Genomic DNA, 21,158 nt, shown 5'->3' on the forward strand with positions numbered 1-21,158 from the left:
CCACAGTGAGACAGGTCCCTAATCAGTCTTTACACGTAATTATGAATCATTTCCTGCAGCTAGAGCTTGTGCCTGGGTCCTACAAAAACAGATAATTCTTGTCCTTAAAAGTCAAATAGGACCTATTAATTGTGCTTTCCTGGGAACAATTATCACTATTTGAAATGTATCACCGTTAAAATGGGTCAGCCTAATTGATGCCATTTAAGTCACGACATGTTTAAGCTCCTAGGAACAAGTTCGAGGTGTCCTGCAAAAGTCGTCCGAGTCACTTAGCGTCTTCCTCGTCACACCTTAACCGCACCTCTGCTTAAGCAATGTGTTTATTTTTTGACCTCCGGAGAATTACAAATTCTAGGTTTTATATTTCACAGCAAAGCTCGAGGGCACAGCTCAGAATAGAGGAGTAGAGCATAGTCATACTGAACGTGAAGTGTAATGGTGCTCTCGAGATGGAAAAGGACCATACTGCCCACTATACATGAGCCGAGTGTGCTTTACTTTTCCACTTCACCTCATATTGCCCACAGCTCGGATCAGTCATTCCTGTGTGTTATAAATTGATAAAGCCGAGGAGAAGCCTGCTCTGGGCGCCGCACCGACACACAGTCCCGCCTTAGGCATTTGTCTAACTGTCGACTTTGTTTTTCTGCAGTCATTTAGATATTCAGGTTTAATTAGGTAACTCTGTCATTAACACATGATTTAATTTCCGAAGCGCTCAATCTCACGCCACTCTGCCTCTCTCAGACTCTGGCACCCACTCCAGAGCACAAACACTCCCACCCAATTGCCACTGAAGAAACGCCAGCACAGTTCCCTGGCCTACCTTTTATTTAGTATTCATCATAACCAAGACACCTGCTTGGTTGTTTTTCTTTCCCGGCGACTCGGGGGAAATGATATCTACTGGATTGGAGCCACATGTTGGGGTTGATGAAACTTCCGGAAAGGAGAAGCAGGATCTACTATCTCTTGACGTGAATCATCAATTTAATATACGGTGTCCCTTTGGGGATACGAGAGTGATGCCAATGCAAATAAATATCAGCTGCTAGCTCTTGTCAGTTTGTGACAAGTTATTCATAACCGAGCAACTATATGAGCATATACAAATATTTGTGATTGCACATGTTTTATGAAACGTGGCTTATGCATGAGATATTTTTTCCCTCCACCAGTGTGACAAGCCTATTGTCGTCGAACCTTTAATGACATGCAACACTTGCTTCATTCACAAGATGGTGCAATAAGTGCACTTAGTCACTTCTACTACTTACTGCCTCACTTATCTAAACCTTCTCCTTTTGTGTGCGCAACAGTGAAACAATATTTGCCTTTTCAACCGTGTAACATTTATGAGCATGGGAATTCAAGTTTTTCATGCTACATAAATCATTCAAGTAAACAAGTCTGATTAGTGTTTTTGCTCGGGCGAAAGAGCTTGTTCTGAGTCAAAAGCAGATCTCACAGTCCATTAGACTAAGCTGGCTCTAAAGCCGGAGCCCAAGGAAGTTTGGCAGACACAGAGTTTTAAACTGCACACCTAAACACACCCGGTTTAATTTGGCCTCTCAAATGGCTGAGTTAAGGAAGGAGATAATGCAGCAATGGAACAAAGGGCAGGCAGATCAAAGAGGAATTGAAAACCTTGGACCATGGATTCTGTCCTTGACTGCATCTGATCAAAGTAAAAGTCAAATTTTTTTCCTTTCCTTTTCTTTTTTTTACATGACAAAAGGACCATATTTCTGCACAGTGGACCTGCAGGGCACTGATAGAGTTGATGATTAATTTCAGCGAATTAATGATTACAATTGAGGTGGTGACATTTCTGGCATTATAAACTCGCTTTCCGCTACTTATTCTATTCTGGAATAAAAACTCCACAGGCACATTTAACCACCCACCCACCCACATGCACACACAGAGCAGCACTGAAGTACAAATGAGCACCAACGACACATTTCACTCCTGAATATTAAACGCGTTCAGAAATAACATTACTCCGCAGTGTGATTAGTTCAGTTTCCATCACTTCTTTTTTGACATTTTTGTTCGATCTTTGATCGGTTAGTTCGCTTGCCTCACTATCACGTCCGTGCCTCGGGCTGATTTATCGTTGCTGCTGTGACACGTTTTGTTTGTCAATGGAGGTCGATAAAGATTACAGATGATTTGATGCTCTTTTTAAACCAGGTTATTAAATGTGAGTGCTGAGAACCACAGTAATCCCTGTCTGCACATCAAAGACAGGCAAGATATCTGGCTTGCTATTAGCAGAGTGGCTGGCTGCCACCTGCCCAGATGTTTGGCATGCGGAGTCCAGTTATGCCAAATGGGGATCAAGGGACCACAGGATGCCTTCCAGGAAGCATCTGAGGTTCCCAAACGTCAAGGACAAACCTGTAGTCATAGTTGTTTTTGTTTTTTAAATGCAAATAGTTGCAATTTTATGGAATATTCCATAAACTTTCCACTTTTTTTTTATACACTAATCAATTTGAAATGGATCTTTTTTTTTTTTCATAAAATCAATTTCACATCTTGCTAACAAGCTAATTTACTTTGCTCCTGACACCTTTAAAAGGTTGATGCCACGGCTGCCTCACATTTACGTTTTTAATTTTCTGTGAACTTAACAGGCTCTCCTGATATCCTGCTTCAGGGACCACCAAGCTCAGCGTGGATTAGAAAGAGCTGATGTTGGGCTCTGTATATCCCACAGTCGTGACAATCCCAGGCCTGCTGCCTGGGTTCTGACTGTCAGTTAAAGAACTTGCTTGTGATAGGGCCTCAGAATATTGGAAGGCTTCCTGTGGTTAAAGCCCTGACTGTCAATGTGCATTTGATTTCCAGGGAGTTTATTCACACTGAAGTTGTTTGTTGTTATTTACAGCCAAAGCCTCAGAGTAAGTCTGTGCCACCCGGCCAAGGTGATTGCTGCAATTATGTGGTGCATTACTGAAACACATTACTCAGTTTTTAAATTAGAACAAAGACCAACAGATATGCAACATTCGACACACAAAGTGGACAGATGGCCGCAGTCTCGAACGGGAGTTCTCGGTTCTGTATGTAATTCAGTTTTAGAGTCAAGGTTCAGAAGGCTACAGTTTCTGATTATGTTCGGAAGGAGCTCCACATGGTGTCTTGACTTGTACAGTGTGAGCAGGGAAGTTTAGTTTCCCACCATGTCGGAACGCTGATTAAAATGCTCAGACTGGACTGGCTATGAGCATGTTATAGCTAAAAAAATAACAACCGGTGAGCTGCCAAAACATTTTAAGATTTCTATTCTTGGAGTTTAAATATGTGCACATAAACAGACTTTTCTGACAGTAAACATTTGGAACCAGGAAAGCCACAACTTGACCAAGTCTGGGAGAAAGACAAAGACACTCCTACTCTTACTGTAACATCAAACAATTACTGAAAATGTTCAACTTTCCAGTTAATTTTTTTTTAAAACATCCCACGCATTTAAAAGATGAAAGTAACCCAGTGATGTCAGTAAAAGTTTCATCCGTGCTGGAATATCAATTAAGTGTCTATAGATAATTACGACTCTCAGAGAATCTCCTAGATCAGATCCACTGAGTCTTCCATTAAAGTGTTTCTAGTTTTTATACCACAGCATTGGGTGGGAAAATCTAAACCCCCTGTTTAGGAGTTCACAATGAGTCAAACAAGTGCAAATGTTTTTACAAAGAAAGCAAATTCCTCTTACTAAGCGTAAAAACATGAATTAAATATGACTTAAACATGTTGTAACATCTGCACTGCATGCATTAAGAAATAAAAATGAATGTTTCCAGCTCGCACCAATGAATGAGCCATTCCCTGTTTAAAACCTAAACTCTTTCCCTGAGCTTTGGTCCCCAGAGGCAGATTTTATGCATTCATACACTCAATGTTTTATTAAGCATTTTAGAACTTAAAACAAAGGGATGAGAGTATTCTTCCATTTTAAATATTGCTGAGAGTACAATTAAAACCAAATAAACACATCCACAAGAGATACAGCTATGTTACTACCACTACCACCATCATCACTACTACTACAATTACTACTACTACTAGAAATACCATTAATAATAATCACTATAATCTCACTATAAAACACCAAATCTCTCTCCGTGTGTTTGTTTCTTTGTCCGCCAACTCCTCCTACACTGTCAGAGGTTGAGCAACAAAACTTGGCACACAGATATATCATAGACCCCTGGGGGTACCTATCTACATCAGATGTTATGACATCATCAGGTTGCCGAGCAACCACCTACTTCTTGCCTTTATGCATCTAGACCATCTTTGTGGAAGCATCATATCGTTTTAATTTCATGATAGTAACGTCCTATTTATATCCACAAAAGCTGACTTATGCATTATATGCATGATGTCATCACGTTGCCTAGTGACCTGTAAATGCAGTGTTACGTTCTCAGTTTACATAATTTAATAGTTATCCAAATATTTATCTGCGGTGGAATTTTGTTAAAGTCACCAACAGGCTAAACATTGCTAGCAAGCTCCTGTGCCTTTGAATAGGATGATAATAATGAGAATAATAATGATCCTAAACAACATAATTCACTAGAATAACAACAGAACAAAGTTTAACCAAAGTTTCTAAAGGGATCTCCTGGCATTTTCAACTTTTAGTTAGGAGTTCTTTTTCAGCTAAGAGATGGATGGCTATGAAATTTGATTTTGACATTCTTGTTGCTCAATGAATCTCAGTGATTCATTCTATAGCTTGGTAAACAAAACCCCTAACACTCATAAACAGTGAAAACATGATTAGTCTATTTGTGCATATATGACAGTAATTTATTATGACCTGCACAATTCTTCACACGTTTAATCAGCCAGCACACTATCAGAAAACACACACGATACACACTAAAAGGAAATTGAACCTAAAAACGCTGACTTTAAATAATCTGATTACATGTAAATTTTTACATGTAATGTTGTTACATGAGTACAATGTAAAACTCTAAATGTGATGCAATCTGATGGGAATTTCACTTGAATTATATATATTCAGGTTATATCAAGAACATTTCCAAATGATTAATTACTGAAATAAATAAAACTCTGATAATATATATCTTAGCTGCATTTTACTCAGATTTATTGTTTCATGTTTATGGAGGGCAAAGAATGTTTTGAAAGACTCTTGTGATTCAGACACTCAGAGACAAATAAAAATCACACTGAACTTTGGCCATTTGTTACGCAGGCTTCACTACGTAAACAATCCTTTTGGTGTTTATACTTATTTAGTCAGTTGGACTGTGCTGGGTGAAAGACTGAAAATTACTTTATTTTCATCCGTAATAAAATCCTGTATATTAGTCATGAAAAACATTTATGTATCATTTCCAGTGAAAACTGAGGTATGCCTGATAAATTGCTAACTCAGAGAAAGGAAACTGATATATTTTCCCCCTCTATGTCACAGGTGAATGTGGCTTCAACATTTATAATACAAAAATATCAAGAGGCATGCATTTTTTAACACACATTTGCTCCACATGGATGAATCGGTGTCAAATCAATTTCAAAGGTGGTGGGCTCGACTTTGACCTTGTCCCTAGCTGCTCAAATTGTGACTGAGTTCCATTAATACAACTCAGAGCAATTTCATTGGATTTAACAGACACAAAGACATCCCGAATGCTTCCAGTGACAATCACTTTCAGTGGCAGGACTGAGGACGGAGGTGACGCACTGTAAGCATTTTACATATCCATCATATCTAGCAAGCGATGGATTTGGAAAATTACCAGCTATTTGAATTTAAGATGCAATTAATTCAGCTTTTACATTTTTATATTAGGTCAACAAGCGTGCAGAATTATTTATCTTGCTAGAAGGTCATTTGCACTCTTCCACCAAACACACATGCACACAATCAGCTTCGTTACCTGAAGGTGGGGAAGCAGCTGCAGTGCGCTTTGCTCTCGTATTCTGCCTCCAGAGTATGTGTTATCAGTTAGATGCAAGTCAGGCACACTGAAAACCTCTTTTTTATAACAAACAACAAAGCCGTACACCAAGAAGAAGAATTGTGACTTTTGCAACTCTTCTGGAGATCTATAATTCACTCTGACAGATGTCAGAAACGGAGCATGTTTATTTTAGCTGCACTGTGACAACAGGCTGCAAAATATACCTCTGAACACATCAGAAGCCTTAACATCCTGAATTCTGTGAATTCTGTGTTGTGCATGACTACATCATTAGTGAGAAACTGCTCCAGTGAGATGACTAAATTATGATTACAAATTGAAATGAATCACAGGCTCTTCGCTGTGACAAAAGAGGGAAGGCCCACCCCACTCTAGATCCCTTTTTTCCTCTTCAGAGACTCTATAGAAATTTTAAACACGAGCAGCATATTTTAATTGAATGACAGAAAATGCAACAGAGAGAATCGGGACCTTACTGTTTGTGCCTGACACCCTCAACATAATCACACTGGGTGCCATAGCTCGAAGAGTAAGTCAAAGCTTCTTTTCTAAACCGACTCCGACAGCATTTCACAGACAAACACAAGTCGAATTTTTCCTCGTGAAAGAAACAGAAAAGATCAGAGTGCTACAGTAAAAAAGAAATTAATATGGCCTTTGAATGGTGGCATAGTTTGATACAATTCTGTTCTCATCTTTCAGCTCCACCAAACAGAAACAATGTCTCTAACTGATCAGCATGGCAGTCAATACATCAGCGTGTGCATTGGGATGAAGAAATCAATGTCAGTCCACTCCCATGGCGCTTCCATCTCTGCCAGAAAGCCCTCATACAAAGACGGAAAGCCATCAACTGAACCTACCCAAAGGGGATAGCACGCAGCTGATATTGATGTTTGAAGGAGTGCGCCGTGGTGCCAAGAAAGGCCCTTGTAAAAGCCATGGTTAAGGATTACCCAAGCAAGCATGTCCTCCTTCGGTGCAGACGAGAACACTAGTTTCCACCCTTGGTACCATTTTGAAGGGTCATTTTTAAACACAGCGAGGGATGAAACAAACAACAAGAGAAGCTAGGAGGAGCCATCCATCACTCCTACTTGGCTCTACCCTGCTGTTTGTTGAAGGGGAGATAAAGTTGGCCTTATCTTCAATTAAGCTTGATCAAACATTGTTAAAACCTAATCTGAAATGCTAAACACAACAAATAGGCTCACAAGGCATACAAGACATTTTCATTGCAATATTGATTAACAGACAATTGCCACTTTATTATTCTGCAGTGATGAACATGATGCCCATAGAATTCAAAAATCAAATAATGAAATGATAACAACTGTACACAGTAAGGCTGTTAAGGTTCATTCATGTCCTCTGCATCAGTCGTCGTGTTAGTGCTACTATCGATCATCAGCTTGTTCCAGTTTTCCTTACTACTCTATGATTTATGATTCGACGGGGGAAACGGTTTCCAACATTTGTTGTTGTTTCAGCATACCTAATATGACAGATCTTAAGGCAAGGTGAGATGCTAAAATCATTCAAACTGAAGAGGATTACAATGTTTGCTGTACTTCTTCAGGCCCTGTGTCAGCTGAGAGGTTTTTGTTGAGATCTGGGATTGTTGCTTGCAGCTGAGCAGATAAGATTGATGTGCCACAGCTCTGCCAAACAGACAATGTAATTAAAGTCATGCAACCATGGTTTGTACCAGAACTGAAGCACATGTAGCCACATCCTTCTTCTCAGATTCTGTGCTGACACAGACTTCTAACATAGTTTTGTTTTTAGTGTGTCTGCAAATACATGCTTGTGTAATCTCAACATTTACAGCTAATTACCCCCCAGGAGACAGTGTTTTTGAGTCAGTTTGTATCCATCGATTATTTAGCCAGTCAGCTAATGTGAAGTTTAAGGTGCACTAATTAAAGAGTTTAAGAATTCATAGTACATAGTTTGTTTCCAGTACACTAGAACATCAGTAAAACCAGACTCAGTATAAACAGTAACATTACGAAGGAACAAACTAAAACAGGAAATAAAAGACTGGAGTCACTAGTTAAAGAACAGATTAAAATACCTAGTTAACAACATTATTAACAAATGTATGTATTTAATCACAGACAAATACAAGTAGCAATAATAGCAGCAACAGTAAAAAAAAAAAAAAAAGATTATTGCTTTGGCCACTTGGGGGCACCGCAACAAGCTTTAATTTCTCATTTCTTATTGTTAAATTCTGAGGGAATTTCTAGGGAAAGATGTGTATTTCGCATTTGCTGGATTTTCTGCAAGTCGTAAGGTCAAACTGGTCATAAAGATATACTCTTTATACAGCACCGAAAACCGCCTTGCAATTGCTTTGGTTGTTAGCAGATTGCAAGGCGGTAGTTTACATGGAAGACGCCGACTTGTCCACAAACACTTGCCAACTATTCTCAGAGTAATAATGAAACTGTAGTACAGACAGAAAAGGGAGACCATTCGCCTTCAAAATAAATCTTTAGCAGGTAACATGTTTCAAAAGGCACAACTTTTAATTGACGGCGAGTATTCAGGGTTTCCAATTTGCATTACACTCTTAAATTTCACTAAACTTGGTGAGTATTTGAACACAAATCGGTGTTTAACATACAAACTATGGCTGAAAATAGCAATCGTTGAGCAGCCAAAGAAATCATAAGGAGGATTTTGACGCAGCACACTGTTTACAGCAACATAAAAGGTGTTCTTATTTCAAAAACAATTCTTAAAAGATCCTGAGTAAGCTGTACGGTTCTTTACAAAGGCTGAGGCCGATAGCGAGTAGCTTCTGATACGGCTATTGATGCGTCTGTCAAGTGTGTTTACATTCATGCACTGAGCTGCTGCACTAAAAGCTCTTTTCTCTTTCTATTATGAATCTATTTGCAATGTAATGTGAGAGCAGTGGTAACAGTGTAGGCAGTGGGTTGTGGTCAGATTGTAGCTGGATAAAAGGGTTCAGAAAACTGAAAGAACAGCAACTGGATTTGCAGAAATGGAGCATTTTTTGATATTGTTTTGTTTAATTAAGGGCAATATTAACCCTCGTTCAGCTCAGCTTTGCTATTTGCTAGCTCCTGAGGGAAGTATCCGTCCCTTTAGCAGGTCACTTGTTATTATAGATTATATTATTTTCTGTTGCCTGCTGTGGCTGAAAACAAGGAGGCACTGATGGGAGCGGTGAGAATGAACCAAAAGTCAAGTTGTTGGGAATTAAATAAAAATAGAGAGATAAAAGAACCAAACGGAGCCGACAGAGTCCGCCTGTAATGCTCCCAGGATTTGTCACCACAAATGCCACCTTTCACTTTACAGACATTTATTTGTTCCATTGTAAATATGAAAATACTGATTAGAAATGCTCTAAAAATGTCACTGAATGTAAATCAGGCTTTTTCCTCCCCTGAAACGCCCAGTATCAATGCTCTCTCTGGCATCAATGTTGAATATAAACACTTCATTCAGGGAGCACTGAAACTCTTAAGTTGAGAGATGTTCATTGTTACAGGAAAGGTCAGGGATTTGCTACGTGCTAGGATTTAACCTCTGAAGGTCATAATTACTGACAAATAATTTCTCAGCCTCGGCCTTTAGTTTTAGTGCTTTCGAGGAAATTTAGTCCTCGGGAAAGTAAATCACCTAAATCATGTGGAACCATAAATGTCACCACCCGTCTCCATCAGTTTGGCTTTACTTCATTTTACATCATCAGACTTGAGCAATCTGTCTGACATGGCTGTGTTTAAACGGCTATGGGACAAAAAAAGCTGAAGGCATTCTTAAAACAGTTAAGTAGAATATCAGTCATGCACGACCACAGCTCTGCTTCAGACGGACCCACAACACACAGAGAAAAACAACATCTTATATTCCTCGCATATTGCCAGACAGCCAGAAATTCAACCAGTTAGGTCAAGGCTGGAAACAACAACAGCCACAAGTTTAGTCTGCAAATATTCAGCAGAAGGACACAAAGAAATGTTGCTTTTAGTTTTGTGAAAGCGCAGGTAGCTGATGAGGGATCATCGATGCAGCAGAAATAAAGACAGATTCAGAGCGATGCATGCTGCAAGCCTCATCAAAACGACTCTCACTGCACACCTTCCTAAAAGGTTAGCTGGACAGATGAGTTGATAACATTACAGTCTGACAATTATGGCCCACACAGCAGAATTTTACAAAGCGAATGGAGCGTGGCTCACAGAAAAGCAAACTTTGTCACGTTTCTGTTCGACGCACAGTTTATTTTTACAACCTCGTGGTTTTAGCTTATTGTAACACATAAATAATCTCTGTATCACATGTGACAACATCCACATGTTTGTTTTACCCATGAGCTGTGACCTCAATACACCAAACAGTCTTCACAGAGCACCAAACCATGGATATAAACAGATAAATATGAGAGGTTGACCCTACTGAAATCCCCAGTTTAATTAATGCCAGGTCCCCTCTCTGTAATTTGAAGTCTCCTTTATTAGAAATTTTAAAAGTTCTCTCCCGAGGGATGTTCTGAGTCACAGGGAAATTGTGGCACAATATGTTTTTAATTTCCCAGGAGGTCCTTGCACAGCAACTATTTAACGATGGAGCAGCTTGGCTGAATGAAACTAAAAGGTATGCTTTTTTTCCTATTGTCGTTATGACTGACCTTAGCATGAAATAATCTGCCTATATGCACAGTCCTCACTTGATCTTCTTCGAAGCTCTGCATGGGACAAGCACCGTAGTGCAGTTCTGAACTATTTTAGTCTTTTATTCATGCAAAAAGTAGGTTTCATTTTTTAAAACAGAGGTGATATGAAAAGAAAAAAAATAACCGCCTTAAATCCCACAAAATAAATCAAATATACTATTATTCACTTTGTTTATTAAGTCTTTGTGTTCTTTGTAAACAATAGTTTCATAATGATCAGCTACATTCTTAATAATGTCTTTTGGAAATCTTACCTACAGTCCACCAATCACCCTTAATAATTCCTTCAAAACCACCAAGAGGACTGATCCCTTCAAATTATGGATATGAGACCTCTGGGAATGTTCTATTGGGATCCCCTGCGTGTGCCGCATCAGGTTTCTTCCATTAAATCCTGAAGATGCTCAATCAGATTGAGATCTGAGGAGATTGATGGCTGGATCAGTGACTCTTTGTCATGTTCTCTGGGACATTGTGGAGCAGACAACATGCACTGTTCTGCGGGGGATGTCGCTCCATGCGGCTCTGCATTTGGTCTGAGACGGTATTAAATTAAATATTAAGTTAAAGTAACATACAAATGGATGACAGGACACGAAGTTTCCCACCAGAATACTTCTTTGTAACTATATAATCAAGCCTGTTCATTTCATGTGTCAGCGGTTTTAATGTTGTGGCTGATGTATGTATTCATTGAAAATTCACAAGTATTGTTTCAGTAGCGGTTTTCATGCATTTTCATGCCGAAATATCCAAGCATAGAAAAATTATGTCATTTATTTGCATAATGTTTTTGTAATTTACAGTTTATTCTGTTTTGGCTGCAGAAAGCAAATATCCCCAGCTCACTTCATTATTCACACAACTTTCTGATCAAGTGCCAGGTCAAATGTGTTAACTCGGAGGCATTCCATATTAGTTATATACTATGTAGTATAAACAGGCCACGTTTTGTGAGATAATTCAATTGTTTTCTCCTGCGTGTTAATGTGTGTGTGTGGAAGGTTAATGAAAATGATATTAAAAACCTCTATTTAGGCAATCCCATAAATAGTTATACTGAATTAACATCCAATTGTGTGAATGTGAGAGTGAATGAATAGTGGAATTGTAAAGCGCTTTGAGGGTCTCGAAAAGCGCTATATAAATGCAATCCAATCCATTAAGTCTGCGTTACATCAACTAAAGAAATGCAATTAAAACAAACAAACAAACAAACGAAAAATAAGTTTACAATATAACTTTCATGACTAGTTTCAAGTTTTCAGTGTTCAATATGCTGTTTTCTTGTTGAAATTGTACTAGTTACAATGTTTTCAAGCACATTTTCCAAGTGCTAATAATGTAAAGCTAAAGGAATAGGTGTGTATTTTCATAATGAACTTTAAAGTAATAAGTAGCCTTAGTCTGGTGGCCTTGAGTTCCTTCAACTTTGTTATAGTGAGCAGTGGTATTGTTAAGATTTTCATAGTTGAATGTTCAGAGTATTATAATCCTGATCAATATGTGGAGATGGATGTGTATTATAAGTCTATTTCCCAGAGGGTCAGGCTATGAACAGACAGCTGAAAGTAAAAAACACAAAACAAAACAAAACAGAAAAGGATAGAACTTTTATTTTCCCCTTCAAGGTTTCAGTTTGAGAATTTGTTAAAATCTTTTCAAGCCAATAAGAAAAACAGCTCAAAGACATTCAAGGTTAGTCACGTAAGTGCTCTCCAGTTAATCTGGTATTCATACTGGTGTTAATTCCAGTGGAAGCTTTGTTTGGGGCCTTCCAAGGTGCTTACTTTAATATCGCTTTCATTTTGCATTGCTGATAATGTCAATAAAGCTGCAATCAATATAATAAGCAACAAGAAAAAAAATCCGCAGACATTTTTTTCCTTTTCTGATAAGACATCTTAGATTATTTTTCCTTGAAAGCTTTAACACTGATGCTTCGATACCAAGTCAGTTGCTCTGCCGTTCGTTCACACGTCAAGTTAGATCCAAAGGATAAGGGTTCATTAGGGTCCTCACGCTGTGACAGTATCTTTTCTGTTTCATTTTCAGCTCACAGTTTGAGGACACATCCATAATCTGTTACTGCGGTGTGATGGGAAGCCTGCAGCTGCTGCTCTCAGTCCTCACCCTGTCCATAATACACGTCTCCTCAATGTCACTCAAATATGAGTTCAGCTCCCACATCTTCATGACAGCAGCAACCAATAAGAACCACCTAAAATTTACGTCCTTACATCTCCTCTTCAGTGTCTGACCTTTGCTTGTAAAACCATTGACCTAAAAGGATTTATTGTCCTTGTCGTTCAATTACATCAACAACACTGTCATCCAAGAAGGTTCCGGTGCTCATTTAGAAAAGTGTACACGTCAGTGCTAAGGCCAAAATCCGCCTGACGAAGCAGCAGCTGATGAGTAGCTCTGATCAAGTGTCTTGACAAAGACTTTAAATTAGACTGTGATTCACAGGCTTGAACTAGATGATGTCCATCATGACGGAGGTGAGCGATGCACTTTATCCGTTCTCCATCCTCTGAAAATAACCCAGAAGGTCATGTACTCTTCTCGTCATTATGACTATTCAGCCTTTTAGATTTCTAGTCAAAGACGCTGTTCTTCAAACAACTGAGACTCTAAACTGCACTTTTAAACCTTTTCCTCCAGAACAAAATGCAGGACTGTGCAAAAACAATTTAGTGTTTGCATCCTCTACCTCAGCCAAAGCTCTTGCATTAATCTACATTAGCATCTGGGCTGGTCTGCTTGCATGATATTTATTTATGGTTAGCAATTTTCGTGTTACAAATTATACAACAAGCCAGCGGGATACTCCCTGTGGTATGTATTAGTGCACAATATGCATTATGATAACAGCCTTGCAATTGAGTTATGTTTGTGTTCTTCAATGATAGTGGCTGTTAAAATAATATGTTAAAGTCCTTTTATTACCATATTATCCCAATCCGGTCATTAAGTCTGACGTCACTAGCCGTGTCTGGGCCTAAACTCCGCTGCAGGTCCATATATCAAACGATCACTATGGCATTACTGAGAGTTGAAAAACGGTCTAAAGTCTTTCATCTTTAATAAAATGATCAGCGTTCTGCTCTACCAGGTGTAACAATTGAGTTTAACATCCAGGCATCCATGAAAACGGAATTTATGACATTTAACGGAGTTAGAAGTTAGCAGAGAGTTAGCTCTCTAGCTTCTATCTAAATACAATATAGCATGTCCTGACTGTGGGGTTTTGGAAACAAATTAAAACGTACAGCTCTGTTATCACTTCCAGCATAAATGAAGACAGAAAACTAAACAGCAGTGATGTTTGTAGGATTACTGAAGTTGGGCTAGCTGGTATATAATGATGTGCTACGTGACCGCTAGCGACACAGCTATGTTAGCATAATATAAACAAGCTAACTTTTTTTCCACTCAATAAAAGTTACCGTGAGTGTTCTCGGTGGTCAGGAACAAATGTAATCGCATGGCAGGATGCTGTAAAAGGACCAAACTTCAGCCAGGAGAACAACTGAGATAATCCATCCACAATACGAGATTAGTCATTCATATACTGCTGCATGGGCTGGGCTGTAGTTACATCCTAAGGTTTTACAAACTGAGCTTAAATAAATAGCGGTAATAAAAGCCGAGGGAGGTCAACAGTGATCACTGACTGTTTTAGGAGCTTTTTGAGATTAAATAGAAGAAAAATACAAAACATTAAACATGTTAACAACACAAAAGCCATATTAACTCATTCACTGCCAGCCATTGGCAGTGAATGAGTTAAACCCATTGACTCATTCACTGCAATTGACGGCTATAGACGTCAATGGCAGTGAATGAGTTAAACACAGACTACTTCAGGCCCGGAAGTAGGATTCGTCACATCATCACTTAACGACCATAGAACACTCAGCCTGCATCCTTCTAGTTCATAGAGTTTACAAGAGTAGAATGGGAGCCAGAGGCTTCAGGTAACAGCCCCCACTCCCTTGGAACCAGAGCCCTGTTTCGATACCCTGTCTCTACTTTTAGTTTAAGTTTTTGTAGTTGTGATCTAATATATACCATAGTTTACATCCTCTCAGCATTTTCTCCTCATCCCTAATGAGCTGTGGCAGATGTTTACCGCTGAGCACACAGGTTTCTTCCTGTTAACAGGGAGTTCTTCCTTCCCACTGTTGCCAAGTGCTTCCTTACAGTGAGCTATTGTTGTCAACTGGAGCCATTTCAATAAAAGTGGCTTAAACTGAATGAAAATAAAAAGTCTTAAGCTGCAGCTTGGATAAGCACACACATTGTTTAGCTTTATAGCCAACCATCACATACTGACTTTGCTATAGTTGGCTATATTTGCACCACATCAGCCTCTGTACTGATGTGACATGCATGACGGGTTTAACACATTGCAGAGTCAACACACTGTCAGGCCTTATAGTTTTTCACTGCCCAATGGGAGATTGTAAGCACACAAATCACTGATGATTGCTCAGGTAGAGAAATGGCTGCTGCAGTAGCACTTTCTTCATCATCCTACATTCTTTTTTTATTTTATTTTTTTTAAAGTTAGAAGAGTTTTTTTTTCTTGAGCTTTATAATGAAAGCAAAGAAGTCCCCAGCTGTTCCTAGTAAAGAATAGCTTTTCTTTTCTTTTGTGGCTTTGAGTTCTAATGAGAGCACATTAATACATACCTGTTGGGAAGAAACACACTCAGCAAATCAGTAAGCTTCTAAGCAGCCATTTGAAGTGCCCCTGCCTCGTTCCCTTTGCTTCACATTTTAATGTGGGGAGATACTGTCTTTTAATGTGCTTGTAATATACTCTGTGTTCCTCATGATGACACAAATCAATAGATATACTAATCCGGGAGTATCCAGTGGGGCATTCTCTTATCCTGCTGGATTTTCACACACTAACTTAAAACTCTGTTGAGTGGTCTTTAGAGCAAGTTTCTTATTCCTGTCAGAAGCAAAAGGGATTATGTACGATACTTAAGGCTTCACCCACTTAGAGCAGAACTTTTTTTCACATAAGTCAAAAAGAGAAAGTGAAACAGAGACCAGTTTTATATTTGCTGACATTGTGGGATGTGATAAACAAACCTAAAAAAAACACGGGTGGTGCAAAGATTGCCCTGTCAAACTGGCACAAAAAAATGCCTTCTTCTTTGGTGGTTGACATTTTCAAAACTAAGTGGTGAAGATGGGTGAATTTCTTTAACAGTGAAAGTGAATACACAACAAGCCAATTGTGGCAAAGAAGGGAAGAAGACACGCCGAGTGTAGCGATGTCAGCTGGAGGAAGCACCGACTGTACAGCTCCACGTTTTTCCCTGTAAGAACTGATTAAAACAGCATCTGCTGCATCTGACTGTGGCAGGCTGCTGTGCAGTGGTGGTAAAATCATATTTCAGCCGTTTATTAGTGAGCAGTTGAAGCACACCTGAGCGGCGGCAGCAGCACACTGCAGCCAAGCAGTGAGCTCAAATTGTTTTAGAAGACTGTCTACTCCCTGTTTAATTACTGCGTAAAACATATGATACGCTAACCGGAGCGCAAGTGAGTTCTTAAAGTTCAAATCACTACTTTGCTCTAAGTTTAACATGCTGCTGTGTTTGCCATTGTGAGCAATCATTGTCTATTTACTTTAAGCATCACCTACAATTCACAACACTACTATTCTGGGTAACACCCTGCTTTTAACTGACTTGTGATTATACTTACAGAATATATTTGACTTTAATCCACTTCTGTGTTTGCTTCAGTGATCCTCTTACCAGAAGTTATTCCACATTAAAGCTGTTTAGAGTTGACATATTCCTGCCTGCGCCCTCCTTCCATCAGTCTGCAACTCCAATGTGGCTGTTTGTTGCTATTTTAAGAGTATCCGAAGAGGATAAAATGAGGCACCTGACTGATGGTAAATTATCCCCCCACCAATCCTTGAACCAAGCGTCAAAGCTTAGATTTATGACTCAACTTGCATTTAAGAGAGCTTGCAATCTGACATTGTCACAGAGTAAAGAGATGGCGTGTAATTGAATTGAAAAGCACAAAGCCAGTGTTGGATCACACTGGAAATTCCCAAAGCCTGCAGATTTGGAACCAAGTCACGACCCTGGTAGCCATAAGTGCCATCCAAGTCAAATCCCAGTTGCTTGCATGTGTCTCTCTCTGTCACGCGTAATCCAAAGTCCCCCATCAATCGTGGTGGTGGGTGACACGATCCCTGACAACTTTTCACATCAGTCTGGGGATTAGAGGCATGAGGTTTACGCTGGCCTTGCCAGAACCCAGGATAACATTTTTTGATTCAGCAATTTAAACTAATTTCAAGGCTGGCTCCGCAGCAATTTTCTGGATCAATGGAATGTCATAGCTCACTTGGTCACTAGCCCTCTTATCGCAGGTACCTAACACAGGGGGATGCAATGCTAATTGCCTGGTTTGGAGAGCTGGGGATCTACATTTCCTCCATCGTTCTGAGCCCAAACCAAAAAGAAGATCTGATATGACCGATGATAGTTATTGGCAGCCGAACAAAAGGCTAAAGGCACAAAAACTGTTAACATATCGAGTTATGAGCATTCTTTTATATTTTGAGTAAACATGCATTCATTATCATGACAAAATGTCCAGGCAAAACGCAGAGCATACCAACTATCTCATTTCCCTTTGAATAGCTCAACTTGGAACCCACAGGCTAACCTGGGACAAACAAAGAAAATGGATTAGATTAGAAAACATAATAACTCTTGTGTAAGAATAACAAAACTATTAGTATTTCAAATGTAGTTTTTATATAACTGGAGTAAAAGCCGTGGGCAAGGATAGTTGAGATGCACTGTCTTCTGAATTGATACTGGGTGAAGCAATACTGCGCCGTACACTTTATGTAAATATACACCATTCCATTTTAGTGGACTCGTTAAACATATACACTTTCTGATTGCTATCCAATAACCGTAAAGTTTGAGAACTGGACATGTTTTGTGAGAAGTGTGGCTGGAGCCCTGAACACTGGAGCATGAAATAAATATCTGCAAATCGTTTCTGTAGTGTGGCTTCAGGGTGCCACTGCTGAGGACATTATCTGTTGGACTATTTATTGGTGCTTTCCTTACTCCTTTGAACATGATAACTCAAAAGCAGCAATTGAATCTTCAAGTTATTAAGTCTGGCTCAAAGAAAAGACGCTGACAGGAATTGACAAAATTGATGTAATATTCGACATTTTCAGCAGATTCTTCCTTTTCTCCATATTCCTGCAGACATACTATTTCATGTCTGGCTTGGGACAAGACCAGAAAGCCTTTTGGGGCAAAACAGTAATGTTTTTTTTTTCCTGGCAAGGCCTGCTCCATTTTCTTATGTTTCAATTGGCAAGGACAGAGCGAAGCCACATAGGGTTAAAAAGCAATTTCCCACATCATGACAACTGTACAAATGTATGGTGGCAAATGTTGGAGGAGAAAAGGAGGAGGTGGGGGGTAGATAAGGGGTGAAAGACACCGTGGTGGCAGTGGTGGAGTAGAGAGGTTAATCCTGCTGTTTAATCTGTGGAGGTATGGGGGACCTTATCTCTGCCGCCTGCTGCCGTTGCGCTCTCCTTCAGCATCCAGCATTCCTGACTGTCTGACATCACTCAGTGCTAGGTGGTGGGGATTTGCTGGGGTGAAGGGGGAGAGACAGCACAAGCTAACTGCAGCAACATTAAGAGCCAGCGCTACCACAAGCACACGCCGTACCTCCCACCCTCCCTGTCGTGCGGCTTTGTGACGACCACAGAGAGCCCGATGCCGCCAGTTCTGCTCCTGTGGGACTGAGCACCGACAAGCCTCGTTTTCACATTTATTTGGTGAAACTGCAATAAGGGAAAAAGTCGACGAAGAAACGTTGGAACTCGCTGGCCTGTTATCTGACAGCACTGCTGGCAAACCAAACAGCTGTCAGCTACCCTCAGGCAGCAAAGCAACCAAAAATATCCCACATGGGCTTGCATTTTAGCTAACTCAAACATGGATATTCATGTTTGACCAAAAGCATCTCACCACAGTTTATCTCAGCTACTACTTCAGGTCTGCCGCAAGCTCATCTCCACAACAAAACATCACGAAACAACTGACCTGCCTTCAGGAAGAGTGAAAGGAACTCGGATCTCAAAATCTTTTGACGATAGTTTCCACTTGACCTAACAACCACCATTTCGGCTTCAGCAGACTTTTCTGGAGGGCTCCAAATAATAACAGGATCCTGGATGGCCGCAAATGGAGAGTGACCTTATATTGTTTGCCTGTTTGGAAAAAATCACCAACAAGTAACCCTGCAGCTCTTTTACATTCAGCTCATAGATAATTAATTTGTGGGAAAACTAAACTGTTGAGTTTCTTTTCTTTGTTTTTTTTCTTTTGCATTCCAAAGACCTACTCGATTGGGATCTCTAGCAATTAGTACTAAATGCGCATGTCGTCTGTAATCTCGTGTGACTCTGCCATCTACGCAACTTAGTAAAAATCCCACAACAGCTTTTTTCCTGTGTCTTTCCAACATGAGCTATGGGGGCTGCGTTGGCATTTATAAATGACAGTTTGGACAGCATTTTGGGTGCAAATTCAGGAGTGTGCAGATCCATCTCAGAATCTCAAATCTCAAAAGATGATGAGATGGATAAGATCCATTGCAGCACAGGGTGTTTCAACTGGCTCAACTTATTATCTTGCGGTCTATTTATAATGATTTTGGGTCTGTGGCAGGCAACCGTAGATGTAAATAAATTCAACTGGGTTCTCGCTTGTGAGTGCGGGACACAAACTGTGACGGTTTCCAAATCACTTCAAGTCTCCTGGTGATACAAATCCTTTGCCAACAGGGCTTCAAAGACTTCTTAGCACTAACCATTAAAATTTCTTCACAATTTTCTGATGCTTGCATGGGCATTGCAAGACTAATGCCAGAATATTTCTGTCATGCCATTTGTTGTGATTGAGAAAAGTATTTTCTGTTTTTTCTTGTCAATTTAAGGTGAATATTATGATATTGTACAACTCGTTTCTGCAACCCTTTTTCTTGTTACCAGTGATATGACTTAGTAGAAGGTAGAGAAGGTGGTTAAATGGGCAGCTTCTGACACAGTCCAATTTTGAGTCTCAATTTGTGACTCTTCTTCTATCTGCAGGAAATATTGGCAGAAAAAAAGTCCTGTTTTGGACATTTGGACCTAATTAAAATGGCCTGGTGCTTACCCTTTTCAAATAGTATATCCATGCAGAAAATGGGCGACCCTTAGCTATGATACTGAAAGAAACAAACAGACCAACAAAACAAATCTACGTCCAAGGCCTCAGGCAACAAAAACAATTACCAGAAAATCCATTAATACGTAGACAGCTTGCTATTCTTTTAATGACTCTATTAATGATAACATTTCATTGACTGGCCTTGGTCCCGGCTTTGTTGCTGTTCTTTTTCCCCTTGTAAAATGGTAGAAAACATTGTTTTGGCAGAAATTGTGCTTACAGACGAAACTGCAATTAAAACAGAAGTTGTGCATCAAAATGTCTGGGATTTGGGAAAGCTGAAGCCGGTACCGGTTTTGTTTACACTGATGACTTGTCTGTGTTATCTAAATGCCAGAATCAGGAGAACTGAGTTCTGAGCACAAAGTCATCTCCAAAAATAATAATAAGAAAGCTGGAAAGATTAAAAACACTAAGACTAAGACTGCAGAAAAATTAAAACACAGGCCAATCAGATACTCTAATGCAACAGAGATAAAAGTATTTACACAGCTGCGATGTATCATAGGAGGGAAACTGAGAAGGACGAATAGGCTGTTCAAATCATGGGACATTGAAACCAGTGGTAGCTTGTGTCTGATATTCTACCAGTTCGATCACCCAATTCGATTTCTTAATGTTTATTCAAACTTGTCTCCAAAAGATTGCATTTGCATACAACTGAACTTTATTCTGAATTACATTTCATGTGAAATTCAACTCCAAAGAGCTCCTCATTCTGCTGAAATCTGCATAGGGAGAAAAAATGTCATGGTGGTTGCACAAAAGACAAGAATTTTCTCCAGAAAAGAAGGTTGAAGTCCTGTGTGGGATTATTAGATGGGTATTAATTGACATTAATACAGAACATTACAACCGTCTGCCTGTTCTTGGTTACCCTGCACATCCCCACTGCATGATCGGTTGCCTTAAAACAGTGGTTCCCAAACTTTTTTTGCTGGGCCCCCCTTTGTTTTACATGAAAAATGTTCGCGCCCACCCACCCCCGTGCGCGCACACGCATGCACGCACAAACACATCCTCCAACCACACACACCCATATTTTGCTCCATTGCGTTTTTTTTTCACACCTCAAACATTTAGTAAACAATTAAGCAAATACAAGTAATCTGCAATAAATTACAGGTAGTAAGAAAATAAACTACTAACTCTTTT

At 39.6% G+C, this 21,158-nt stretch overlaps 1 protein-coding gene and 1 long non-coding RNA gene across 3 annotated transcripts in view; one reads left to right on the plus strand and one right to left on the minus strand.

The window, feature by feature from the left end:
• asic4a (acid-sensing (proton-gated) ion channel family member 4a) overlaps nucleotides 1-21,158 on the minus strand; it is a 99,353-nt gene that overhangs the window by 28,852 nt on the left and 49,343 nt on the right. The gene's annotated exons all lie outside the window — the stretch shown is intronic.
• Nucleotides 1,333-7,921, plus strand: LOC145421201 (uncharacterized). The gene is made up of 2 exons (XR_013902506.1): nucleotides 1,333-1,690; nucleotides 6,684-7,921. It is a non-coding gene; the product is annotated as an uncharacterized LOC145421201 (long non-coding RNA).

The sequence above is a fragment of the Astatotilapia calliptera genome, chromosome 16 (assembly GCF_964374335.1).
Source record: "Astatotilapia calliptera chromosome 16, fAstCal68.1, whole genome shotgun sequence".
NCBI lineage: Eukaryota > Metazoa > Chordata > Actinopteri > Cichliformes > Cichlidae > Astatotilapia > Astatotilapia calliptera.